The following is a 24,115-nucleotide window of genomic DNA, read 5'->3' on the forward strand; positions in this document are numbered from 1 at the left end:
TGTTACGGAGGCGGCTGCTTTCCTTAAGCCTCGTGAACCAACCTCTGCTGGCTTCAAACTTTTCTTCTGCAGCCTCCTCACCTCTCTCAGCCTTCACAGAATTGGAGAGAGTTTAGGGCTTTGGCTTAAGGGAATGTTGTGGCTGTTTGATCTTCTATCCAGACCACTAAAACTTTATCTATATCAGCAATAGGGCTGTTTCTCTTTCTTATCATTCATGTATTCACTGGAGTAGCAGTTTTAATTTCTTCGAAGACTTTTCCTTTGCACTCACAACTTGGCTGTTTGGCTCAAGAAGCCTAGCTTTTGGCCTATCTTGGCTTTCGACATGCCTTCCTTACTAAGCTTAATCATTTCTAGCTTTTGATTTAAAGTGAGGACATGCAACTCTTCTTTCACTTGAACACTTAGAGGCCATTGTAGGGTTGTCAATTGGCCTAATTTCAGTATTTTCGTGTCTTAGGGAATAGGGAGGCCTGAGGAAAGGGAGAGAGACAGGGAAGCAGCCGGATGATGGAGCGGTCAGAACGCACACAACATTTATCAATTAAGTTTGCAGTCTTAAATGAGCGTGGGTCGTGGGACCCCAAAACAATTACAACAGTAAAATCAAAGATCACGGATCCTGGATCACCATAACAGATATAATAATAATGAAAAAGTTTGAAATACTGTGAGAATTACCAAAATATGGCACAGAGACATGAAGTGAGCACATGCTGTTGGAAAAATGGTGCCAATGGACTTGCTTAACGCAGGGTTGCCATAAACCTTCAATTTGTGAAAAACACATCTATGAAGTGCAGTAAAACAAGGTACGCCTATACTCTTCTTTTATTAGCAGCTTAGCTGTAAATCCTGCTTAAACAGCTCCCAAACTGGATGGATTGGTGGATGCAGCACAGTTATAAGAATTCATCCAAAAGAGCAGGGATGGACAGAGAGCCACTGTTGAGCTCTGGAGCACCCTTTAAGATACCTGCCTTCTTACATCACCATGAGGCCAGCACTCTTTTCACCAGCTAGGCTGCAGGGGTTCCCTAGTCCAGTGGGAGGGGAGGGTGGAAGCTGCTCTGGGGTTGGCCAGTGACTGGGTCTAGAAAGAGCTGAGCTGAGTGAGGGTTCATTGCAGGGCCCACATGAGCAAGTGCAGGACAGCAATCAAATCCTAGCCTTAAAAGTGGAGAGTGTCTAGATGTGTAAATTCTGTCACTTCTCTGACAGAAAAAAGATCTACTGTTCACTAATGGTGGAGAGGAGCCCTGGTGGCACAGTGGATAAATGCTCGGCTGCCAACCTAAAGTTCAGCGGTTCAAACCTACCAGCTGCTGCATGGGAGAAAGATGTAGCAGTCTGCTTCTTTTTGTAAAAATTTAAAGCCTTGGAAACCCTATGGGGGCGGTTCTACTCTGTCCTATAGGATCACTGTAAGTTGAAATCGATTCGATGGCCATGGGTTTTGTTTTGGTAACGGTGGAGCTGTTTCAAAATCTGCACATACCAGTATTTAGCATGCCAGTCACTGTTATTGGCAGTGAAAAAATATTAATGTCTTCAGATATAGTTTGTTCATTCAGGATGGCCTTTTGCTTGCTTTCATAGCCAGACGACCTTGGTTTGAGTTCTGGTTCTGCTACTTTTATTATCAGTAATAAAGTCAGCAAGTCAGTTCACCTTTCTCGAACTGCCCCCCACCCTTCATCTGTAGAAGAGAAGAGTAATAGTACCCATGTTATGAGTTTGCTGTGAGATTTAAATAAAATAGTGTGTGAAAAGCACTAACACAGTGCCTGGCACAGAGTAAGAGCGCTATAAATGTCAGCTGTTATTAGAGGTCATATTTTATTATATGCCTGCTATATACAAGGCGCAGTGGTTAAGCACTCGGCTACTAACCAAAAGGTCAGCAGTTCGAACCCATCAGCCACTCCATGGGAGAAAAATGTAGCAGTCTGCTTCTCTAAAGATTATAGCTTTGGAAAACCCTGTGGGGCTGTTCTACTCCATTTTATAGGGTCAATCTGTGTCAGAATTGACTTGACAGCAGTGGGTCTGGTATTTTTGTTTTGATTCTGCTGTATACAAGGCGCGAGATTAGGTTCTTCGAGGAATAAGCCAAAGCCTCTCGAGTGTTCATGTTATATAACTGTGCCTGGGGTGCCAGGGAGTTAACGCTGCAGAAGCAGATTGGGTAGCATCCACATTTTACTTGTCTCTTTAGAACCATACATTTTATTAAATACTTTTCGTAAAACGCTGTGTGTTGATTGTAGACATCAACACAGGGCATATTTGGCTAAGCTTCTTAGATTCTTGCTAGGAATCATAGTTACTGCCATTATTTCTGGGCAAATTAAAACATTTTATCATTTACTGTTGGCCACTGGCAGCTTTAATCAAAACAAATCATCTTGCCCAAAACAAATAACCTTGATAAAAAAGGCTAGTTTATACTTAATGAATCTGCTAATTGTTTTTCATGTTAAAAAAAATGTGATCCAGACCTGCTATATATATATATATATATATACCTTCCCATTTGATTATATCTCCATATTGTTGGGAGGCAGCGAGTACCAGCACGCCATTTCTGTGGAATTTTCTGAGCCACATGAGAGAGAAGCACAATGTACTCTTCAAACAAGATCTGTCTTGCCTTTCCTTGTGTTCTGGATTGTACTTTGATTGAGAGACAGAACAAGCTCCTGTTTGGGGAGGAAGTTTTGGGTTTTGTTTTATTTCTTAAAGCAAAAAGGTGAGCATTCTGATGGTATAAGTCCTATTCCCATTTTAGTCTGGGAGTACCACTTTTAACCTGGTTCTAGATCATCAAAGAGCCGACTGGAGTTGATGTGGGCTCAGCCTTCAGACCCCTGAGGAGGATGCGGCAGTGGCTGAGCGTTAGGGCATCTCCCAGAGGCATCTTCAGGTGGAGCCTGAGCCCCTTCAGTTTCCCATCAGCAAAATGGGATTAATAACATCTACTTCTTGGGGTTGTATTAAGGATTAGAAAAAGTGCATCTAAAGCACCCAGCACGTTGCCTTTCACAGGTCAAGCTGCTGAGTAGTCATTCTAGGACTGGAAAACACTGGTAAGTTTGCTTTGTGGCATCTTCAAATAAGCACGAAGACTAGACCAGTGAATTTCTTTTGGTCAAAACAAACATCCCTCAAGTATTTAGTCTAGGGAGGGAAATATGTGTGAGATATGTTTGCTGACACTACCTATCCCATCTGTCCCATGCCAGACTCACGTCCTCACCATCTCATTTCCCACCCAACCTGGAAGTGGCCTCAGTAGCCTTTCAGCACGATGCTTTCAGCAGCTACTCCCAGTGGTCAAGGTGGGCATGAGAGAACAAGTCCAGTTTCCATCCCTGCAGTGTGCTTTGCAGGTGAGGGTACAGTGGTTAGATGTGTGCTGACCTGCACCTGCCAGTCCTCTGTGGCAATTTCTCTGGAACATTCTATCTAAACATGAGCCTGACTGAATCATACCCCTCTCCTGCCCCCCATGGTACACTTTGTTCTGTTTTTCCAGAAGCTAATATAATATAAAAATATTTTATTTTAATCTTTTCTACTTCTCTGTATTAACCCTTGTTCTTTTCCAGCAGGATCTCCTTTAGTGTGAAAATCCCCAGAAGGTATTTCTAGAAACAGCCTTGACAGAGTCTAAGGACAGGTACTTAAAAGAAGCTCTTGGTCCATTCAGCAAGCATTTCTTGTGTGCCTGACATGTGCCAAGCCTGTGATGGGGGATGGATCCGGCACTACCCCAGCTTTCAAAGAGTTTCGCCTGGTAGGGGTCAAAAGTGGGCAAACCCATTCTTTAATTTAGTCCTCACCTCTACCCTGTGGCAAAGGCATAACTAACCTCATCTTACAGAAGAAAGGAGGCCGAGAGAGCTGTTCACGCTTATGTTACGTGGCTAGTGTGTGGACCCAGATTTCTTTTTAGCAGCATAACGGTGCAGACTTTCTTATGGGGATACACTCTTACTGCCTGGCAGTTGGGCGCCCACACAGAGGGACAGCCAGTACCAATGGGTGGTGGGGCAGGCTGTTTGCTTCTTGCAAACCCAGGTATGGGGATAGACAGCAGTGGGGCCAGGGTATGAGTCACTTCAAGTCTCAGACATTCTTGTTGGTTCCATTCTCCTATGCTATGTAGTCACTCTCCTGGCCTCCTTTGTAGCCACATGGCCCAGCAGCGACCAAAGAGACCTAAGGGTAACCACTGGGGGTGTTTCTTGGATCAAAGAGAAATGAGCATGAGAAGAGAGCCCCTTTCTCCTTGATTTGGCTCTTGTTGTTGTTAGGTGCCGTCGAGTCGGTTCTGACTCATAGCGACCCTACGCACAACAGAACGAAACACTGCCCAGTCCTGCGCCATCCTTACAATCATTGTTACGCTTGAGCTCATTGTTGCAGCCACTGCGTCAGTCCAACTCGTTGAGGGTCTTCCTCTTTTCTGCTGACCCTGTACTCTGCCAAGCATGATGTCCTTCTCCAGGGACTCATCCCTCCTGACAACATGTCCAAAGTATGTAAGATGCAGTCTCACCATCCTTGCTTCTAAGGAGCATTCTGGTTATACTTCTAAGACAGATTTGTTCGTTCTTTTGGCAGTCCATGGTATATTCAATATTCTCTGCCAACACCACAATTCAAAGGCGTCAACTCTTCTTTGGTCTTCCTTATTCATTGTCCAGCTTTCACATGCATATGATGCGATTGAAAATACCATGGCTTGGGTCAGGCGCACCTTAGTCTTCAGGGTGACATCTTTGCTCTTCAACACTTTGAAGAGGTCCTTTGCGGCAGATTTGCCCCATGCAATGCGTCTTTTGATTTCTTGACTGCCGCTTCCATGGCTGTTGATTGTGGATCCAAGTAAAATGAAATCCTTGACAACTTCAATCTTTTCTCCGATTATCACGATGTTGCTCATTGGTCCAGTTGTGAGGATTTTTGTTTTCTTTATGTTGAAAAAAATTTTTTTTTTTTTATGTTGAGGTGCAATCCATTCTGAAGGCTGTGGTCTTTGATCTTCATCAGTAAGTGCTTTTTTCAAGTCCTCTTCACTTTCAGCAAGCAAGGTTGTGTCATCTGCATAACGCAGGTTGTTAATGAGTCTTCCTCCAATCTCGATGCCCCGTTCTTCTTCATATAGTCCAGCTTCTTGTATTATTTGTTCAGCATACAGATTAAATAGGTATGGTGAAAGAATACAACCCTGATGCACACCTTTCCTGACTTTAAACCAATCAGTATCCCCTTGTTCTGTCCAAACAACTGCCTCTTGATCTATGTAAAGGCTCCTCATGAGCACGGTTAAGTGTTCTGGAATTCCCATTCTTCGCAGTGTTATCCATAGTTTGTTATGATCCACACAGTCAAATGCCTTTGCATAGTCAATAAAACACAGGTAAACATCCTTCTGGTATTCTCTGCTTTCAGCCAGGATCCATCTGACATCAGCAGTGATATCCCTGGTTCCACATCCTCTTCTGAAACCGGCCTGAATTTCTGACAGTTCCCTGTTGATATACTGCTGCAGCCATTTTTGAATGATCTTCAGCAGAATTTTGCTTGCATGTGATGTTAATGATATTGTTCTGTAATTTCCACATTCGGTTGGATCACCTTTCTTGGGAATAGGCATAAATATGGATCTCTTCCAGTCAGTTGGCCAGGACACTGTCTTCCATATTTCTTGGCATAGATGAGTGAGCACCTCCAGCGCTGCACCTGTTTGTTGGAACATCTCAATTGATATTCCGTCAATTCCTGGAGCCTTGTTTTTCGCCAATGCCTTCAGAGCAGCTTGGACTTCTTCCTTCAGTACCATTGGTTCCTGATCATATGCCACCTCTTGAAATGGCTGAATATCGACTAATTCTTCTTGGTATAATGACTCTGTGTATTCCTTCCATCTTCTTTTGATGCTTCCTGCGTCGTTTAATATTTTCCCTATGGAATCCTTCACTATTGCAACTCGAGGCTTGAATTTTTTCTTCAGTTCTTTCAGCTTGAGAAACGCCGAGCGTGTTCTTCCCTTTTGGTTTTCCATCTCCAGCTCTTTGCACATGTCATTATAATACTTTAGTTTGTCTTCTCGAGAGGCCCTTTGAAATCTTCTGTTCAGTGCTTTTACTTCGTGAATTCTTCCTTTTGCTTTAGCTGCTCGATGCGCAAGAGCAAGTTCCAGAGTCTCCTCTGACATCCACATTGGTCTTTTCTTTCTTTCCTGTCTTTTCAATGACCTCTTGCTTTCTTCATGGATGATGTCCTTGATGTCATTCCACAACTCGTCTGGTCTTCAGTCACTAGTGTTCAATGCGTCAAATCTATTCTTCAGATGGTCTCTAAATTCAGGTGGGATATACTCAAGATTGTATTTTGGCTCTCATGGACTTGCTCTGATTTTCTTCAGTTTCAGCTTGAACTTGCATGTGAGCAATTGATGGTCTGTCCCACAGTTGGCCCCTGGCCTTGTTCTGACTGATGACATTGAGCTTTTCCATCGTGTCTTTCCACAGATGTAGTCAATTTGATTTCTGTGTGTTCCATCTGGAGAGGTCCATGTGTATAGTCGCCGTTTATGTTGGTGAAAGAAGGTATTTGCAATGAAGAAGTCGTTGGTCTTGCAAAATTCTGTCATTCGATCTCCAGCGTTGTTTCTATCACCAAGGCCATATTTTTCAACTACTGATCCTTCTTTGTTTCCAACTTTCACATTTCAATCGCCAGTAATTATCAATGCATCTTGATTGCATGTTCAATCAATTTCAGACTGCGGCAGCTGATAAAAATCTTCTGTTTCTTCATCTTTGGCCCTAGTGGTTGGTGCGTAAATTTGAATAACAGTCGTATTAACTGGTCTTCCTTGTAGGTGTATGGATGTTATCCTATCACTGACAGCGTTGTACTTCAGGATAGATCTTGAAACATTCTTTTTGACGACAAATGCAACACCATTCCTCTTTGAGTTGTCATTCCCAGTGTAGTAGACTATATGTTTGTCCGATTCAAAATGGCCAATACCAGTCCATTTCAGCTCACTAATGCCTAGGTTATCGATGTTTATGCGTTCCATTTCATTTTTGACGATTTCTAATTTTCCTAGATTCATACTTCGTGCATCCCAGGTTCTGATTATTAATGGATGTTTGCAGCTGTTTCTTCTCATTTGGAGTCATGCCACATCAGCAAATGAAGGTCCTGAAAGCTTTACTCCATCCACGTCATTAAGGTCGACTCTACTTTGAGGAGGCAGCTCTTCCCCAGTCATCTTTTGAGTGCCTTCGAACCTGGGGGGCTCATCTTCCAGCACTCTATCAGACATTGTTCTGCTGCTATTCATAAGGTTTTCACTGGCTAATGCTTTTCGGAAGTAGACCGCCAAGTCCTTCTTCCTAGTCTGTCTTAGTCTGGAAGCTCAGCTGAAACCTGTTCTCCATGGGTGACCCTGCTTGCCCTTACCCTCTTCATTTTAATTGGCATGCTCTCGTGAGAATGCGATGCTTCGTGCTGTGACAGCTATTTTATAATCATGAGAGGAGACACATTGATGATAGCTGAATGGAAACGATTTTGAGTCCATCGTCTTCTAAACACTGAAACAACCTTAAGACTTTTTTCCTGAAGACCTCTTGGTAAATGAGATCACAAATGTCTTTGTGGTTTAAGCCATTTAAGCCTGGGCTACATAAGTGTGGTCCATGGACCACAACAGCATCATCATTATCTGAGAACTTATTAGGAATGCAAATTCATGGCCCCATCCCAGCCCTACTGAATCAGGATCTTTGGGTGTGGGGCCCAGGAATCTGTGTTTTTAGAAGCCCTCAAGGTGATGCTGATACAAGCTCAAGTGTTAGAATCGCTGGTTTTGAGGTAAGCCATTGTTACTGCCAACTAAGAGTATTCCTGAAGCTGATCCGGTAGATAAGGAAGGAGCCGCCATTTACCAGTCAGTTCTCTGTGTCAAAGGAGCCCTGGTTGCACAGTGGTTAAGTGTTCAGCTGAGAACTGAAAGGTCAGCAGTTTGAACCCACCAGCTGCTCCATGGGAGAAAGATGTGACAGGCTGCTCGCATAAAGATTTACAGCCTTGGAAGCTCTATGGGGCAGTTTCTTCTCTGTCCTGTAGGGTCACTATGAGTCAGAATCAACTTGATGGCAATGGGTTTGGTTGTAGTTATAATCTGGTTTGAGAATGGATTTTCTTTATTATGTTAAAGAGGTGGTATTAGTATAAAAAAATTAGTATAAGGTGTGTCTTAAATCAGTCTCTTTTGAGATACGAGAGAATAGATTAAGCAAGCAAGCAAGCAGAGGTGGGGGAAGATAGGTGCCAGGCCACGTGAAGATCGCCAGGAAGCAAGAAACAGAAACTGGAAAGAGACAAGGACCTTCCCCCAGAGCCCACAGAGAAAGAGCCTTTTCTTAGAGCTAGCACCTTGAATATTCAGACTTCTAGCCTCCAATTTCCATTTATTAAAGCTACCCACCTGTGGTATTTCTGTTATAGCAGCACTAGATAGATAACTAAGGCAGAATTGAGTAGTTTCCCCTATAATTCTTCTATCCAATAAATAGAGGATGATGGAGAAGACGCCAGACTTAGGGTTTCACAGAAGTGCTGATGGAATGATATCTGAGGTCCTTCTGACAACAGATACTTCCTGAGAGCCTCTCTGGGCCAGGGTTTGTGCTGGGTGCTGGGAACCCAGTGGGAAACAAGCTAAAAGGACTGGTAGAGCTGGACATGGGAGCAGGCGACTGTAACAGTGTCGTAACTCCAGTGATGGGGGGGCCCAGGGGCTTCGGGAACACATAGGAAGGCCCGTCCTGGGATGGAGCAGGGAAAGCTTCCTGGAGGAAGGGGCCTCTCATCTTTTAATGCTCAAAGTGTTTGTGTGGGGGGGGGGATTCGGGGGTGGAGAGAAACTCTAGGGAGAAGGGCATCCCGGCGGGGCCACAGCTTGTGCGCAGGCGTGCAGGCAAGGAAGACCACCCTGGCTCCTGCTAGCAGCAGAAAGTAGCAGGTGCCCTGGAAAATGGTTCTGTTTAAGCTCTCAGACCCAGGGAAGCATTTGAGAAGCAGGTTGAGATGTAGACAGGAGAATATTTAAGTGATGTATTCATGTGAACTGGGCTCTTACTGTCTTAAATGGAAATAATTTATTGACTGCATTTTATTAAAAAAAATTATAGCCTGCTAAATGCTGCTGTGGACTAAGCAGGCCTTGTCACAGGCACTTCCACCCCTCTGCTCTAGCCTGACATGTCCCCACCATGTCCTGCTGATGTCAAGTAATGACCTGCCCGTTCCTGTGAGCAGGGGTGCTTGCTCAACTATTTCTTGTGACCTTCATCAAGCCATTTTACGTCCTGAGGCCTCCTTTTCCTGCACCTTTGGAGGGGACTCAAGCAGTATTGCCCTCACTTGTCTGATCTTGAGAACCATCTGGGCTGCTGGTAGAAAATTCACATTCTCAGCCTCTTCTCTGCAGATACTAGTTCACCAGGTCTGAGGAGACATCTGGGAATCTGTATATTTTTTTTGTGTATTTAAAAAAATTTTCATATGGTGAAATATCTGTAACAACAGAAAGTTTGCCATTGTAATCATTTTCAAGTGTACAATTCAGTGACCTTAATTATATTCACCATGTTAGGCAACCATCACCACTATCCATTTTCAGATTTTTCCATCCCCCCAAACAGAAACTCAGTGCCCCCTAAGCAATAATTTCCCCTTTTCCCCCTCCCTTCCACCTCTGGTAACCACTAATGAACCTTGGTCTCTAATGAACTTTGGTCTCTATGCATTTGCCAATTCTAGACATTTCATATCAGTGGGATTGTACAATATTTGCCCTTCTGTGTAAAACTTCTTTCCCTTAGCATACTGTTTTCAAGGTTCGTCCATGTCACAGCATGTGTCACCCAGGGGTGCCTAAGAAGAAAGGCCTGGTGATCTACTGCCAAAAAAGCAGCCATTGAAAAACCTGTGACACACGTGGGGTCACCATGAGTCAGAATTGACTTGATGGCAGCTGGTAGGTAGGTAGGTAGTGGGTGTATAATGGTATCTCATTGTGGTTCTGCTTTGCGTTTCTACAGTGATTAAAGGTGCTGAACATCCTCTCATGTACTTACTGGCAGGTGAAATGTATGCTCACATCTTTTGCCCATTTTTTAATTGAGCTGTTTGTCTTACTATTGAACTGTAAGAATTTTTTTTATCTGCTTGTATTTTACTTTGAATTTTTACATCTTTATTCACAAGTAAGATTGGTCAGTAGTTTCTTTTTTGTTAGGTTTGAAATGCCTTTTTTTTTTTAAAGAATTTCTTATACATTCTGGATATAAGTTATTACCAGACATCTGTATTGTGAACATTTCCTCCCCTTCTGGTTTACCTTTTCATTTTCTTAACTGTAGATTTAGAAAAGCAGATGATTTAAATTTCAGTGAAGGCCAGTTTACCAGCTTTTTTCTTTTGTAGTTTGGGCATTTTGTGTTCTCAGAAATTCTTGCCTACCCCAAGGTAGTGAAGATAGTCTCCTATGTTTTCTTCTAGAAGTTTTACAGTTTGTGGTTTTACTTTTAGATCCATTTGGAGCTGATTTTTATATGTGGTACAAATATAGGTCGGGGCACATTTTTTTTGGATATGGATATCCAATTGTTCCAGCACCATTGACAACTTCATTGAATATTCAATTGCTTATATATGTATAGGTCTGTTTTTGGACTCTCCATTCTGTCCTGTTGATCTAATGTCTCTCCTTTTGCCAGTACCACACTGTCTTGATTACAGAAATGTGTATTTTTAATGAGTACACCTAGAAGGTTCTCAAACCATGTTAGTTTGGGAAACACTGGACTAGATTTTTCTAAGGACCTTTCCAGCAATAGTAGTTTTAAGCCTGCGTATTCTCGACAACTCAGCCTCAATTTGTACAATAGTTCCTTGCTGGTCAAAGCGGGTTCCACAGAGCACCAGTGTCAGCTCTATAAAAGTTTGTTAGAAATGCAGAATTTCAGGCCAAGCCTCAGGCAGACTGAATTAGAATCTGCACCTTAACAAGATGCCCAGGAATTCCTGTCCAGTTAGCCTTTGAAAAGCACTACTCTAGTTGTCATTCCCCTCAAGCAGTGGGTTTTGGACTTTTAGTATCACAAATAACTCCACAGTTAGAAATGCATGTTATAATGTACATACCTATGTAGCTGAAACATGTTTCTACAAAACAATGCTTACCCTTAATATATTTGTGCTTGCTTTTCTCTTTCCTTTTCTTTCTTCAACTGTGTCCCTCTCTCCTTCCCTTCCTTTCTTCGTACTATGGTTTATTGAGGAGTCATTTACATACCATAAAGCATACCCATTTCAAGTGAACAGTTTGGGTTTAGATAGACATGCAGCTGCCTCCACAATCAAGCATTAGAACACTTCCATCATCCCTTGCACCCCTTTGCAGTCATAGCTACACTATTTATTTAAAACGCTGCTAGCTCCCCACAGTTTGCAAAGATTCCCAGACTGAAGTTGGACCAGCATTGTACAGCAGTGCCCAGACTCAGCTAAAAGTGGTTCCTCCTTTTGCCAAGAGCCCTGTGACATGACTTCTGAGCACAGAACTACATGGGAAAATAGCAACAGAACAGCAAATTATTTTTAGTATACTTCTGTCACATAATAATGCCTTATATACTTTTAGGAGCTTCAACATGTAGAAATTAGTTGCTGAATTAATAAGTTAAAGAAATTTGACTTCCTTAAACCCTTTAGTTGATTTTTCTAAATTTTTTTTGTGCCAGATTTGCTGTTGGTTGTAATTTAGACCATGACACTGTGCAAGAGGAGAAATGATTTTGTATATTTTGCTCAGCAGTAGTCAGTCATGTGTATCTGAAATACTGTAGTTTCTGAAAATCCAAAAACAAAACAAACAAACAAAAACAAACCCAAACCTGTTGCTGTCAAGTTGATTCCAACTCATAGTGACCCTATAGGACAAAGTAGAACTGCCCCATACGGTTTCCAGGGAGCTGTTGGTGGATCCGAACTGCCGGCCTTTTGGTTAGCAGCCAGTCTCTTAAGCCACTGTGCCACCAGGACTCCACAAGGGCTAAATTTGTGAAGTTTTAGTGTCCAAAGCAGCTTCTAAAAGTTCTTTCCTTAAATGTGTTAGAAGCCCAGAGTTGACCATGTGTCGTTGGAGGTTTCTATTGTGAATATGGAGTATATTTTCCTCTGAGATGAATACCTTTAAAGGAAAACCTTGTCTTTCACCCCTAGGCAACTCTCACCTACCTTCCTCATCTGTAGTTCTAGAGTCAGACTGCCTGAGTTTGAATCTCCTATCTGTAATTTACCAGTTGTATGACCTCAGGACAGTGTCTTAACCCTTCAGTTTCTCCATCTTTAAAATGGGGACAATTGCAGTACTTACCTCATGGATTTGTTGGGAGAATTAAACAAGTTCAGGACAGTGTCTTAACCCTTCAGTTTCTCCATCTTTAAAATGGGGACAATTGCAGTACTTACCGCATGGATTTGTTGGGAGAATTAAACAAGTTTATATTATAGAGTAGAGGGTCAGCAAAAAAGAAGCAGAGCCTCAACAAGATGAACTGACACAGTGGCTGTAACAATGGGCTCAAACATGGCAATAATTGTGAGGATGGTACAGGACCAGGCAGTGTTTCATTCTGTTGTACATAGGGTTGCTATGAGTCAGAACCAACTCGACGGCACCTAACAACAACATACTGTCAATGTTGTTATTATTACTAAACTGGCTATTGGAGACATCTCCCATTTAGCTACTTTCCAAGCTCCCCATATTCCTTAACCGCTAAACTTAGCTCATCACCTTTCCCCCAAGTCTCCTGAGGCTATTTCCCTATTTTGGCAGATGGTACACCCCTGTTCGCCCAGCTACCCAGGTTCAAAACCTCAGGTCTCCTTTGACTCTCTCCTTCTCACCTCCATTCAGTTGCCTACTTGCATAGCATCTACTCCCAGGTAGAATTCCTTTCCTTTGCATCTTACTCCAGGTCAAATTCTTATTGATTTTCCTGTGGATTAGTTATTCACCGTGTAGCTGAAGTGGGGAGGGGAGGACAGGGCTTCTGTGGGCCCAGCCCTGCCCCTGTGTGGGGTGGAGCCAGGAGCAGCTGGAGGACAAGGATTGGGTGCAGGGTGGGCCTCAGCAGTGAGAGGGGCAGGGTGAGGAAAGGCCAGCGGGGAGAAGTCTCTGTGGAAGGACAGGCTGCAATGCCTTCAGCTTTTAGATGTCTCCATTCATAGCATGGAGCCTTAGAGGGAATGGAACCGAAAAGCCTCAGTTATCAGCTTGAATGATCACCTGGAGAAAAACATCAGAAAGTATTTCACCCCAATGCCTGCTCTTTATCTTTATTTCTTACCTTTGGTGGCCATCTCGGCTATATATGTTGTGCTTAGAACCCTCAAGCTCTGTGCTTAGCAGAGAAATCCAGTTTTTAAACCTCAGAAGATTGATGCTGCTTGATGAAAGCACTCGGTGCGTATTGATGAGCGAAATCTCAGGTTACCTTGGGAACACAACGTCCTTCCTGTTACTATAAAAAGGAATATGTAGCAACCTACATTTTACTGATTCTTTATGGCGAAACAGTGCCCGAAGGGAAATGCTAGGTTTTTTTTTTTTTTTAATAACTTCGATCAAATACATAAGACTTCCTTTTAGTGCTGCTGAAATAAAGTAAACCCAGTGTTCAAATGCTGTTGGTTTGTACAGGAATCAAAGCTACTTCCATCCATCTCTCTTCTCCCCCTCTACCCCAGTGCCACAGTAAATGGGCAGGATATTTGTTGTAAGACACAGTACGAATTGTTTTCATCAGCAGTGATTATGATTAAGGGGTATAATTGGTGTTCATGTCCTTAGGTGAGTGCTTCCTTGCTCAGGAGGGCCTGCGAAGGCCTGGGGAACGGAGATGGCGTGTGCTCGAGCTCCTGGGGTTGCGTGTTGATGGGGCAGCACGTTGATGGGGGTGGCCTGGCTGCATGAGTCCTTTTACTCTACATCCAAGGGCAGCTCATTGTCTTTGCTTTAGTGACAGAGTCCCACTGTGGCTTCACTGCGTTATATCCGTGGAAGGAGGGCTAGAGGGGTTTGTTCCGTTTTGATTGCTATAAAGCCTCACTAATAGTAGTAATACATCACCTGGGTGGTGCAACAGTAAGCACTCTTGTAGAAACTAACCAAAAAGTTGGAAGTTCGAGTCCACCCAGGGGTACCTTGGAAGAAAGGCCTGGCAATCTGCTTCCGATAGGTCACAGACTTGAAAACCCTGTGGAGCACAGTTCTACTCTGACACACATGGGGTCTCCATGAGTCAGAGTCAACTCGATGGCAGCTGGTTTAATGGTATTAATACATTTAGCCACAGTCCTACCTTAGGGAATAAATCATGCCTTTTCATGCTGGGAAACACAAGAAGTTTATTGATTCTCCATTTTTTAAGAAGAATTTTTAAAATGCAGTGGATATCACTGTAAATTGCTACAGGTTTTGAGCAAAGCTGCCCATATGGGAACCAAGTTTATTCTGTCTGTCATTTTTTAGCTTTATTTGGTTACTGCTATATATTGACATGATATGACCCAAAGTGTATACAGTGTTACTTAGGAGGTTTTTCTGTTTGCCATGTGTGGGGTAGCTTATTAGAGCAGCTTTCTCTACCTTGGCACAATGACACTTGGGGCTGGATCATTGTTGTCAGAGGCTGTCCTGGGCACTATAGGATGTCGAGCAGCATCCCTGGCCTCCACCCACTAGATGCCACTAGCACCCTTCCTCTCCCTCAGTTGTGACAACTAGAAATGCCTCCAGGCATTACCGAATGTCCCAGGAGGGGCAGAACGGCAGTATAGGAACCATTGTGTTAGAGTATAAGGATTATGTAGTGTGCTGTTTTTTAAAAGCAAAGGTCATATAAAGCATGACCTTTAGGTAACAGAAATGTGTTTAGTGACCTTTAAGTGTGACAATTTGGCTAATTTAAAATAATGTGGTGAATTGAAAACCCTATTGCTGTGATGGGCTCAAAAAACCAAACCAAACTCACTGCCGTTGAGTCGAATCCGACTCATAGCGACCCTATAGTACAGAGTAGAACTGCCCCATAGAGTTTCCAAGGAGCACCTGGCGGATTCAAACTGGCAACCTCTTGGTTAACAGCCATAGCACTTAACCACTACACCGCTAGCATACTTAAATAGCGACAGCATATTGTTCTTGGGCAATGGCTTTTTCAGGTGAAAGATGACATGCAGGATTTGAAAATTGGTATATCATCAGTGTCTTATCTCCCTGCAATGAGTGAAAAACAAGGACAGAAACCGTGACAGCCACAATAGTCAAGGCATCCATGCTCAGACATAATTGTAGCTTTTCTCATTTGTTGCTTTTGAATGGCAGGAGCCTTTTCTGAGGAACAGCCAAAAGAAGAGCCTGCATATGTCCGTGAACCTTGGCACTTCACCTTTTAAAGTCTTTGTTGTTTTACTTTTCAGAAATCTTTCCCACAAACAAATATCGACATCTCCGTTTGCCTTTTCTGTTGTCAGGGTCATAATCTGTGATCTTAGTTTCAAAATGAACTTTTGACCACTGACAGCAATAAGTAGAACTTGAGTAGGCATGTGCCTTCTGTTCTTCCAAAGAGGATTTTAGCAGGGATAGGATGGCAGATTGGAGGGGGCGTGGGGGTTAAATTTAATCAACAAACTAGAGCTGTTTGTAAGGTTGTTTAAAAGACAGGCCAGAGTGCCCAAACATTGTTGAATGAGGGCACATGTTTTGCTCTGGTCTTGCAGTTTAAAGAAAATCTGTTTGTCACCAAGAAACTGTTCCTGCCTCTGGGCCTCAAAGTGCCCTTGACACTCTTCCTGGTTTAAGAGCTGTTGTGGCTGGGTTGAGGATGCAGGTGCACAGGCTTGGCGGGGGAGTCCTGCTGCATGTGCTTTCCAGGGAGAAAAGGAACGGGGAGGTGCAGCCTTTAAAATCATTCTTAATATATCTCAAAATAGTTTGCAGTACAAAAAGTGATTTCTTTTTCTGGCCTCTCTAGTTCTCCTCTGTATTTTCTTTTAATGTATTTTGCTTTAAAACTAGGAGAGTTTCCTTGGAACGTAGGCCAGCTCGCAGGAGAGGCAGGCCTGCCTGTGACATTCATGATTTGGATTTGTCTCTGCAACCTTGTCAAGGCTTCTCGACTAGATGGAGGGCCATCTCTGATGTGGGCCTCAAGCTGCCATGAGCCAAGACTGGGAACAGAGGGGCCTGGAGAGGGGAGGCTGAAGGGGGAGAAGGCTTTCAACTCTGGTACGTTGCTCCTTGTAGTTAAGGTCTGGTGCCCAGTGAGATGGCAAGCATCAGCCTTGTGACAAGGGACAGGGGTCTGAACAGTCCTTCCAACCCTGTAACAGTGAGGATGGAGGGCCCCCAAGTGACCGTGAGCATGTCAGTGTGTGGGAACACTCAGAAAACAAGGACAACATAAGGGCTTGAGACAAGAGTCTCTCTGGCCTGCCTTCCTCATACTCATGGGTACAGGGACTGAGACCTTATGGAAAATGGGGCTGGGAGTGGCCTGGAGACAGGCCGGAACGGTCTCCAGTGACCCTTTGGGATCCTTTGCACATCTTTTTTAAAAAAATTTTATTGTGCTTTAAGTGAAAGTTTATAAATCAAGTCAGTCTCTCATACAAAAATTTATATACATCTTGCTGTGTATTCCTAGTTGCTCTCCCCCTAATGAGACAGCACACTCCTTCCCTCCACTCTCTCTTTTCATGTCCATTCAACCAGCTTCTGTCCCCCTCTGCCTTCTCATCTCCCCTGCAGACAGGAGCTGCCACATAGTCTCATGTGTCTACTTGATCCAAGAAGCTCACTTCTCACCAGTATCATTTTCTATCCCATAGTCCAGTCCAGTCCCTGTCTGAAGAGTTGGCTTTGGGAATGGTTCCCGTCTTGGGCTAACAGAAGGTCTGGGGACCACGAGCTCCGGGGTCCTTCTAGTCTCAGACCATTAAGCCTGGTCTTTTTACGAGAATTTACGATCTGCATCCCACTGTTCTCCTGCTCCATCAGGGATTCTCTGTCATGTTCCCTGTCAGGACAGTCATCGGTTGTAGCCAGGCACCATCTAGTTCTTCTGGTCTCAGGATGATGTAGTCGCTGGTTCATGTGGCCCTTTCTGTCTCTTGGGCTCATAATTACCTTGTGTCTTTGGTGTTCTTCATTCTCCTTTGATCCAGGTGGGTTGAGACCAATTGATGCATCTTAGATGGCCGCTTGCTAGCATTTAAGACCCCGGACACCACTCTCTAAAGTGGGATGCAGAATGTTTTCTTAATAGATTTTATTATGCCAGTTGACTTAGATGTCCCCTGAAACCATGGTCCCCAAACCCCCGCCCCTGCTACGCTGGCCTTCGAAGCATTCAGTTTATTCAGAAAACTTCTTTGCTTTTGGTTTAGTCCAGTTGTGCTGACCTCTCCTGTATTGCCTTTGCACATCTTTTACTTTTATGATCCTTAAACATATACACCACCCTGAAGAGGGCATCAAATGACATTGCTAATAGTGGGAACTCCACAATTGATTTCTCTTAACTAGCTATCACCTGCCTAATTCTGTTCATAATTTCAGCCAGATGTTTCTAAGTATGCTATGCTTTGTTGCTGAAAAAAACAATAATAAGGGGTTCCCCCCCACCATGCCTGGGCCTCTTTCTAGATACCTGAGGCTTTTCTGATTCTTATCTGGGGGTGGTTGGCACTCACCTCTGCCATTGTGCTCTGAGAGCAGAAGTGACGGTGCTGACTGAGATGCCTCGGAACTTTTCATTTAACCTACTAGGGTCCATGAAGCTCCTTCCTAACATCCAGGGTCATACAGTGGTTTCCAGTCCTGCGTGCACCTACATTATACAAATTAAACTATCTTTGCTGTGCAAGAAGGGAGAAATACCAATTAAAATAGGGAGCAGGTCTCTCTAGCTTTCTCACGGGGTTTGTTTAGAAGTGGACAGGAAATGGGCAAGTACAGTGTCTTCTACGTCCGTCAGTCCTGTTTCTTCTGCCCCTCGCAGGGTGAACATCTCCCTAGCAGAGAATGAGTTGGAGGCTTGCATTTTTCATACAACTCGATGCTCACTGCAAACAGCTATGTCCCCTGATACACAACCTCAGAACCAACCTTCTGCCACACTGTTGAAGGGAAAAATACTGCCTTGGCTAGGCTTAGAAATAATGATACCTTTATTGCGAGTCCCTGGGTATGCAGACTATTAACCAAGCTCAGCTGTTAACCAAAAGGTTGGAGGTTCTAGTCCACTTAGAGGCACTTTGGAAGAAAGCCCTGGTGATCTACTTCCAAAAACTCAGCCATTGAAAGTCCTGTGGAGCGCAGTTCTACCCTGTCACACATGGGGTTGCATGAGTCAGCGGGGGTAGACATTTATTGAACAATGAACAGCTGTGTGGCAGGTGGCATTCTGAGCAGCGGGCACAAACACACACTCCCGCTCCCTCTGGCTACTCTCAGTGATCCAGTGAGTAGTTGTGCTTACCATGGGAATGGAGCCCAGGCAGTCTGGCTGCAGCTCCCGCTTCCAGGCACTATACCCAGCCGCCTTCTCTTTTCCTGTCCTTGTGTCTGCACAGTTAGGCCAAGCCCCTTGTTTGGAGCCTGCATCAGATGAGCCTCCTGAGTGCTCAGCGTTGCCCCCATTTCACACCAGAGCCCTGGGTATCAGATCCTCTCCATCTCTAAAGGCCCCAGACCTAGAGGCCAGGGCCAGAAGCCTGCCTCTGTGTGCGATTTCCAGGGTAGAAACCTCTCATTTGCTCTGCTGTCTGTGTTCACTCCTTTTTCTGGTGTCAGCCCCCGCTTCCCAGTGTTTTGGTGATCACCCCTGGGGGGGTGGGTAAAGAGTCCAGATGCTTATGGCTAAAGATCAGGCAGACTGAGATCATTCTGTGATGATCAGAAGAGCACAGAGCGGGCGAAGGAACAGGAGGTGAAGGGGAGATGACTGTGCAGCCGCTGCACAGGGAAAGAAGGTGCCGAGGGCAGCCTTGGCCATGTATGTTTCATGCAGCCAGCAGTCATGTTGTAAATAGAGTATGCTGTGCATATTGGGTTACCTTGAAATGATACCTATTTCATTAATGCACGATTAACACATAATTAATTGAAATTATATTTAGTTTATTTCTCGCAGCAACCTACGCATCAGGTCAGTCCTGCCTGCCTGATGAGGGGCCAGAGTGGGGATTAATTTTTGGTATCACAGTGCTCAGTAGATACGTAGGCAGTTGCATTTAATTTTTATAGCCTTTGTCTTCTTTTGCTGCCTTTGACTTTGTTCATTGCACATTCTAAGTAAATTATCAGCCCAGCAGATAGAGCAAGTCTTAGACTGGAGACTGTGACCTCTTGGGAAGTTGCAAGGGGCTTTCCTGGAGGAATTTTGTGAGGTTCTTGGGAAGACTGACGTGTGGAGCTTATGATTCCATGGTCCCAGCCCAGGGAGCGTCTGCCACAACTTGTTTTGTCTGTGTTCTCATATATCATTGCGGGAGGGAGCCAACTTTAAACACCCCTTTGTGCCAGATATTTCCACAAGGTCTCCCCCACATAACCTTGGGGAGTAGATAGTGATGTTCCTATTTGACAGAAGAGCAGCTGAGGCTTTACGACGATAAACAATTTACCCAAGGTCCCTTGACTAGGATGTGGCTGGGTAGGCACATGAACAGGGTCAGGAAGAAGCCCCCAGAGTGATAGTTACAAATGGGAAGGTGTTCCAGCGGATCCAGTATTACTGGTGGCTCTAAAAAAGAGCCAGGCCGTTTGGACATTTGTAGTTGGGACCTGGTGTGAGCTGGAGACAGTTAAAGGCATGAGAGACACAGATTAGCATTGACCCTGGAAGATCACTGTTGTTAAGGAAGGGTTTCCATCAAGAAACCAGCTTGTCAGGACTCCTTCTCTCCCAAATCCCAGCAGCCAAGTCATGGCCTTACATAAAGTGCTGTAAGAGCCTGCAGCTCCATCCAGCCTTAACCCTAACTTTAATCCCCATGCTGGCCCAAGGACTGTGGGGAGTCTGCCTGGCTCTCCAGTGGGCACATCTTCCTTTCTCCCATGCTGCCCTTAGAGTTCGAGATCCCCACTTCTTCACAGGGCCACAGTGAGGAGGTGGTTACCTGGGGGATCCGGGGTTGTTCTTTGCAGCCTTGGGCACTAATGATACATGGTAGGTCAGCCAGTACTGGATTTTGCCTTTTCTATTTGTTGTTGCTTTAAAAATAGGTATAATTTACAAATAATAAAATGTGGAAATTTTGAGTGTACAGTTTGATGAGTTTTGACAAATACATATGCTGCATTGGCCCAGGCCTCCGTCATTAGCACAGTAGGCCTCTTGTCAGGGACCCAGGCTGCCAGGGTCCAGGGAGGTGGGAGTCCCTGAGATGCCAGGTCCTGATTGGTCACCTGCTGGAGGCCTGGGGCAAGCTGAAGACATTGGGTTTAAAGGGTGGATGAGGAGCTGGTTGCAGACTATGGTAGTAGCCATGGTGGTAGTCAATGGTAATACTGATATTGATGAAAGCTAATACTTCCGGAGTGCTTAATATGTATGAAGTACTTGTATTTATATTTCCATTTATAATAATGGCTATATCTAAACCATAATGATGATCATGATACTGTTAGCTAGTATTTGTTAGATGTTTAATATGTACTAAACTTTACACGTATTCTCCTTTAAGCTTCACTTTATGACATCCATCATCCATCTTGTTGCCGTCAAGTTGATTTCGACTCAAAGCGACCCTCTAGGACAGAGTGGAACTGCCCTATTGAGTTTCCAAGGAGCGCCTGGTAGAGTTGAACTGCTGACCTTTTGGTTAGCAGCCATAGCAGTTAACCACTATGCCATATGTTCTCCTTTAAGCTTTGCCTTATGACATAGGTACTATTATTATCCCTATTTAATAGATGAGAAAACTGAGGCTTAGAGAGGTTAAGAAGCATCTCCAAAGGCCACACTGTTAATGAGTGCTGGAGCAGAGATTTGCCTGAGCCCAGGCAGAGCCCATTTTCTTCGCATCCTCCTTTATGCATCCCAGTAAGACTAGCTCCCAGTTTCTGGACACCTAGATTCCTAGGTCAGTGCTCCTTTCTTTAAGCACGCTTTTCTCTCAGTTTTTTGTTGATGCCTGTCAGCTTGGGAATCAGCCAGACTGGGCTCAAATTCAAGCAGCTGTAATGCTTTGGACAGATTTCTCTGTCTGAATCTCTGTTTCCCTTATCTGTAAGGTGGGGGTGCATCCACCTCCTAGGATTATTGTAAATATTAAATAACATTTGTGGAGCATAATGCCTGGCATGAAGTAGGGGCTCAATAAGTGTGGTGCCTTTAGAAAACGACAGCCCATGAGTATGTATACAGATCCCCAAACAGGCCACAGTTGAATATTACAACGTGGCATATTTTCTTTTGGTTCTCAGGAGCTTATTTGCCAGATTTAGTTGCTGGCACAGGCTGTCCTGAGACTGCAGATTATGTGTGTATGAATATAATTGGGCAGTTTACTGTTGAAATGTGAAGAACAGCAGCATCATACACTGCCTTCATAATTAGTGTTTGGGAAATGTCACCTACACCTTTTTTCTTTTTTTAAGTAAAAAATTACTTATAATCTTGCTCTAAAGGACAGGAACTCATTTTTACTGATTTACCAGAAGGAGCATGTGTCTACATGTGTAGACAGAAACAAGCAAGCAAGCAAGCTAGAAATGACTGGCAACTGATATCCTTTGTGGAGGATGAGAAATCAAAAGACATATACCTATTCCTAACTGTCTTAATTACGTAGTGCTGCTATAATAGAAATACCACGAGTGGGTGGCTATAACAAAGAAAAATTTATTTTCTCACAATTTGGGAGGCTAGAAGTCCTAATTCAGGGTGTCGGCTCTAGTAGAAGGCTTTCTCTCTCTGCCGGCTCTGGGGGAAGGTCCTTGTCTCTTCTGAGCTTCTGCTTCCGGGCTGTGTTCATGTGGCTTGGCATCTCTCTTCCCCCATCTCTGCTAGCTCGCTTGCTTGCTTAATCTGATTTTTTTATTGTAGGAGATTGACTCAAAACATTCCCTACACTAATGCCGCCTCATGAACATAACTAGGATAATCCATTCCCATATGAGATTATAACCACAGGCATAGAGGTTAGAATTTACATGTTTTTTGGATACGCAGTTCAATCCATAACACTAATATAATTTTTATGGAAAAAAAATACTCGCCCTGATTTTACACTGACAGTATTGTAGTTCACTATAGTTTATCATTCCCTTAACGAAATTTAGCATTGTTTGTTTTCAGGCATGTGTGCAACAGACCTCAGTCAATAGTGGAAGAGAGAAAAGAACAAAAATGAAATTGTGTGCAATAGAATAGCTAACACAGAATAGTTAAATGAGTTGAGCTGCATACCTTCTCACTGACTCCTCACTAGGAGATAGGTCTCTGGGTGGCGCAAATGGCTTGTGCTTGGCTGGTAACTGAAAGGTTGGTGTTTCAAACCAAACCAGTGGTACCGTGGAAGAAAAGGCCTGGTGACCTACTTCCATAAAAATTACAGCCAAGAAAATCCTGGAGCAGCTCTACTCTGTAACACAAAGGTTGCCATATATTACAGAGTAGTAATGTTATTATTTCCATTTTATAGGAGACTTAGAGAAATTGTTACTGGACTATGCTGCTGTACCCTTCTCCAGTAACCCTGTACAGAGAATTTTGTGGCAGATTGGTGATGATTACATGCCAGGTTTCAGGGCCGGAGGGGGACCCATTCTCTTTCTCGTTTGACCTTGATGTCAAAGTGATGCTGTTTGTGATTGTTTGGACTTTACCCAATTCCACATTTTTTGAAAAACAGGTAGTTCCCTTAGCTGTGCAAATTGTGATTTAAGAAAAATCACTTAGGAATCATTTGAGTCATTTAGTAATACTCTTATCAAGTCTGCGTTTCTCTGGAAAATATAATTCTCTTAGCTGTTTTAAAGGAGACCTCTAGGAATTTAGTATGTATGCTTTAAAAAAACAACAGTATAGATTTAATTCCCTATTTCTCCAATTCTTTCTTTTCAAAGACTTCCTGACATCTATATGCTTTATAAAATATATTTTGATACCTGGGTGTCTACACCTTCATCCTAGTAGTCAGTGGTTATTAAAACTTCAGTGTTAGTTCTAGGCCTGCCTCATTAAAAAGTGTAAGTGACATCATCCTTGAAAGAGGCATGTTGGAAGCAAATATTGGCGAGTGATAGTGATTTTTGTGACCATCAAAGAGATTAGTTAAGCCAATGGGGAAGATTATAAAAAAAAAAAAAAAAAAGGTGAGAAATGGAGTAAATTGGTAGTTCTCAAAGTGTGGCTGCCAGAACCAGCAGCATCAGCCTCACTTGGATACTTGTTAGGAATGCAGGTTGTTGGACCTCACGCTAGATCCTACTGAATCAAAAACTCTAGGGAATGGGTCCCAGCAATCCATTTTTAGCAAGCCCTCCAGGAGAATTGTTAAGCTGTCATGGGAAGTGGCATCTTCCTGAAACACAGATTTTAAGTCAAAGCCACCTGGCTCAGCCCTTGTCAGAGACAGAAAATGGAATAAATGGCCACTGAAGGTTCTTTACCACTAACTACTTACTACTTTACCACTTACTACTAACTGCTAATAAACTTTGATCTCTATGCGTTTGCCTACTCTGGGTATTTCCTATAATTGGATAGCGCAATATTGGTTCTTTTCTCTCTGACTTATTTCACTCAGCATAATATTTTCAAGGTTCATCCATGTCTTAGCATGTATCAGGACTTCATTTCTCTTTATGGCTGAATAATATTTTATCACATCTCTGTACCACATTTTGTTATCCATTCATCTGTTGACAGACTCTTGGATTGTTTCTGCCTTGTGGCTATTTTGAATAATGCTGCAATGGGCATTGGTATAC

General features: G+C 43.5%; 1 protein-coding gene across 5 annotated transcripts in view; it reads left to right on the top strand.

The window, feature by feature from the left end:
• MAP7D2 (MAP7 domain containing 2) overlaps window positions 1–24,115 on the top strand; it is a 142,241-nt gene that overhangs the window by 29,799 nt on the left and 88,327 nt on the right. The gene's annotated exons all lie outside the window — the stretch shown is intronic.

Source organism: Elephas maximus, chromosome X (genome assembly GCF_024166365.1).
Source record: "Elephas maximus indicus isolate mEleMax1 chromosome X, mEleMax1 primary haplotype, whole genome shotgun sequence".
In the NCBI taxonomy this organism is placed as follows: Eukaryota; Metazoa; Chordata; class Mammalia; order Proboscidea; family Elephantidae; genus Elephas; species Elephas maximus.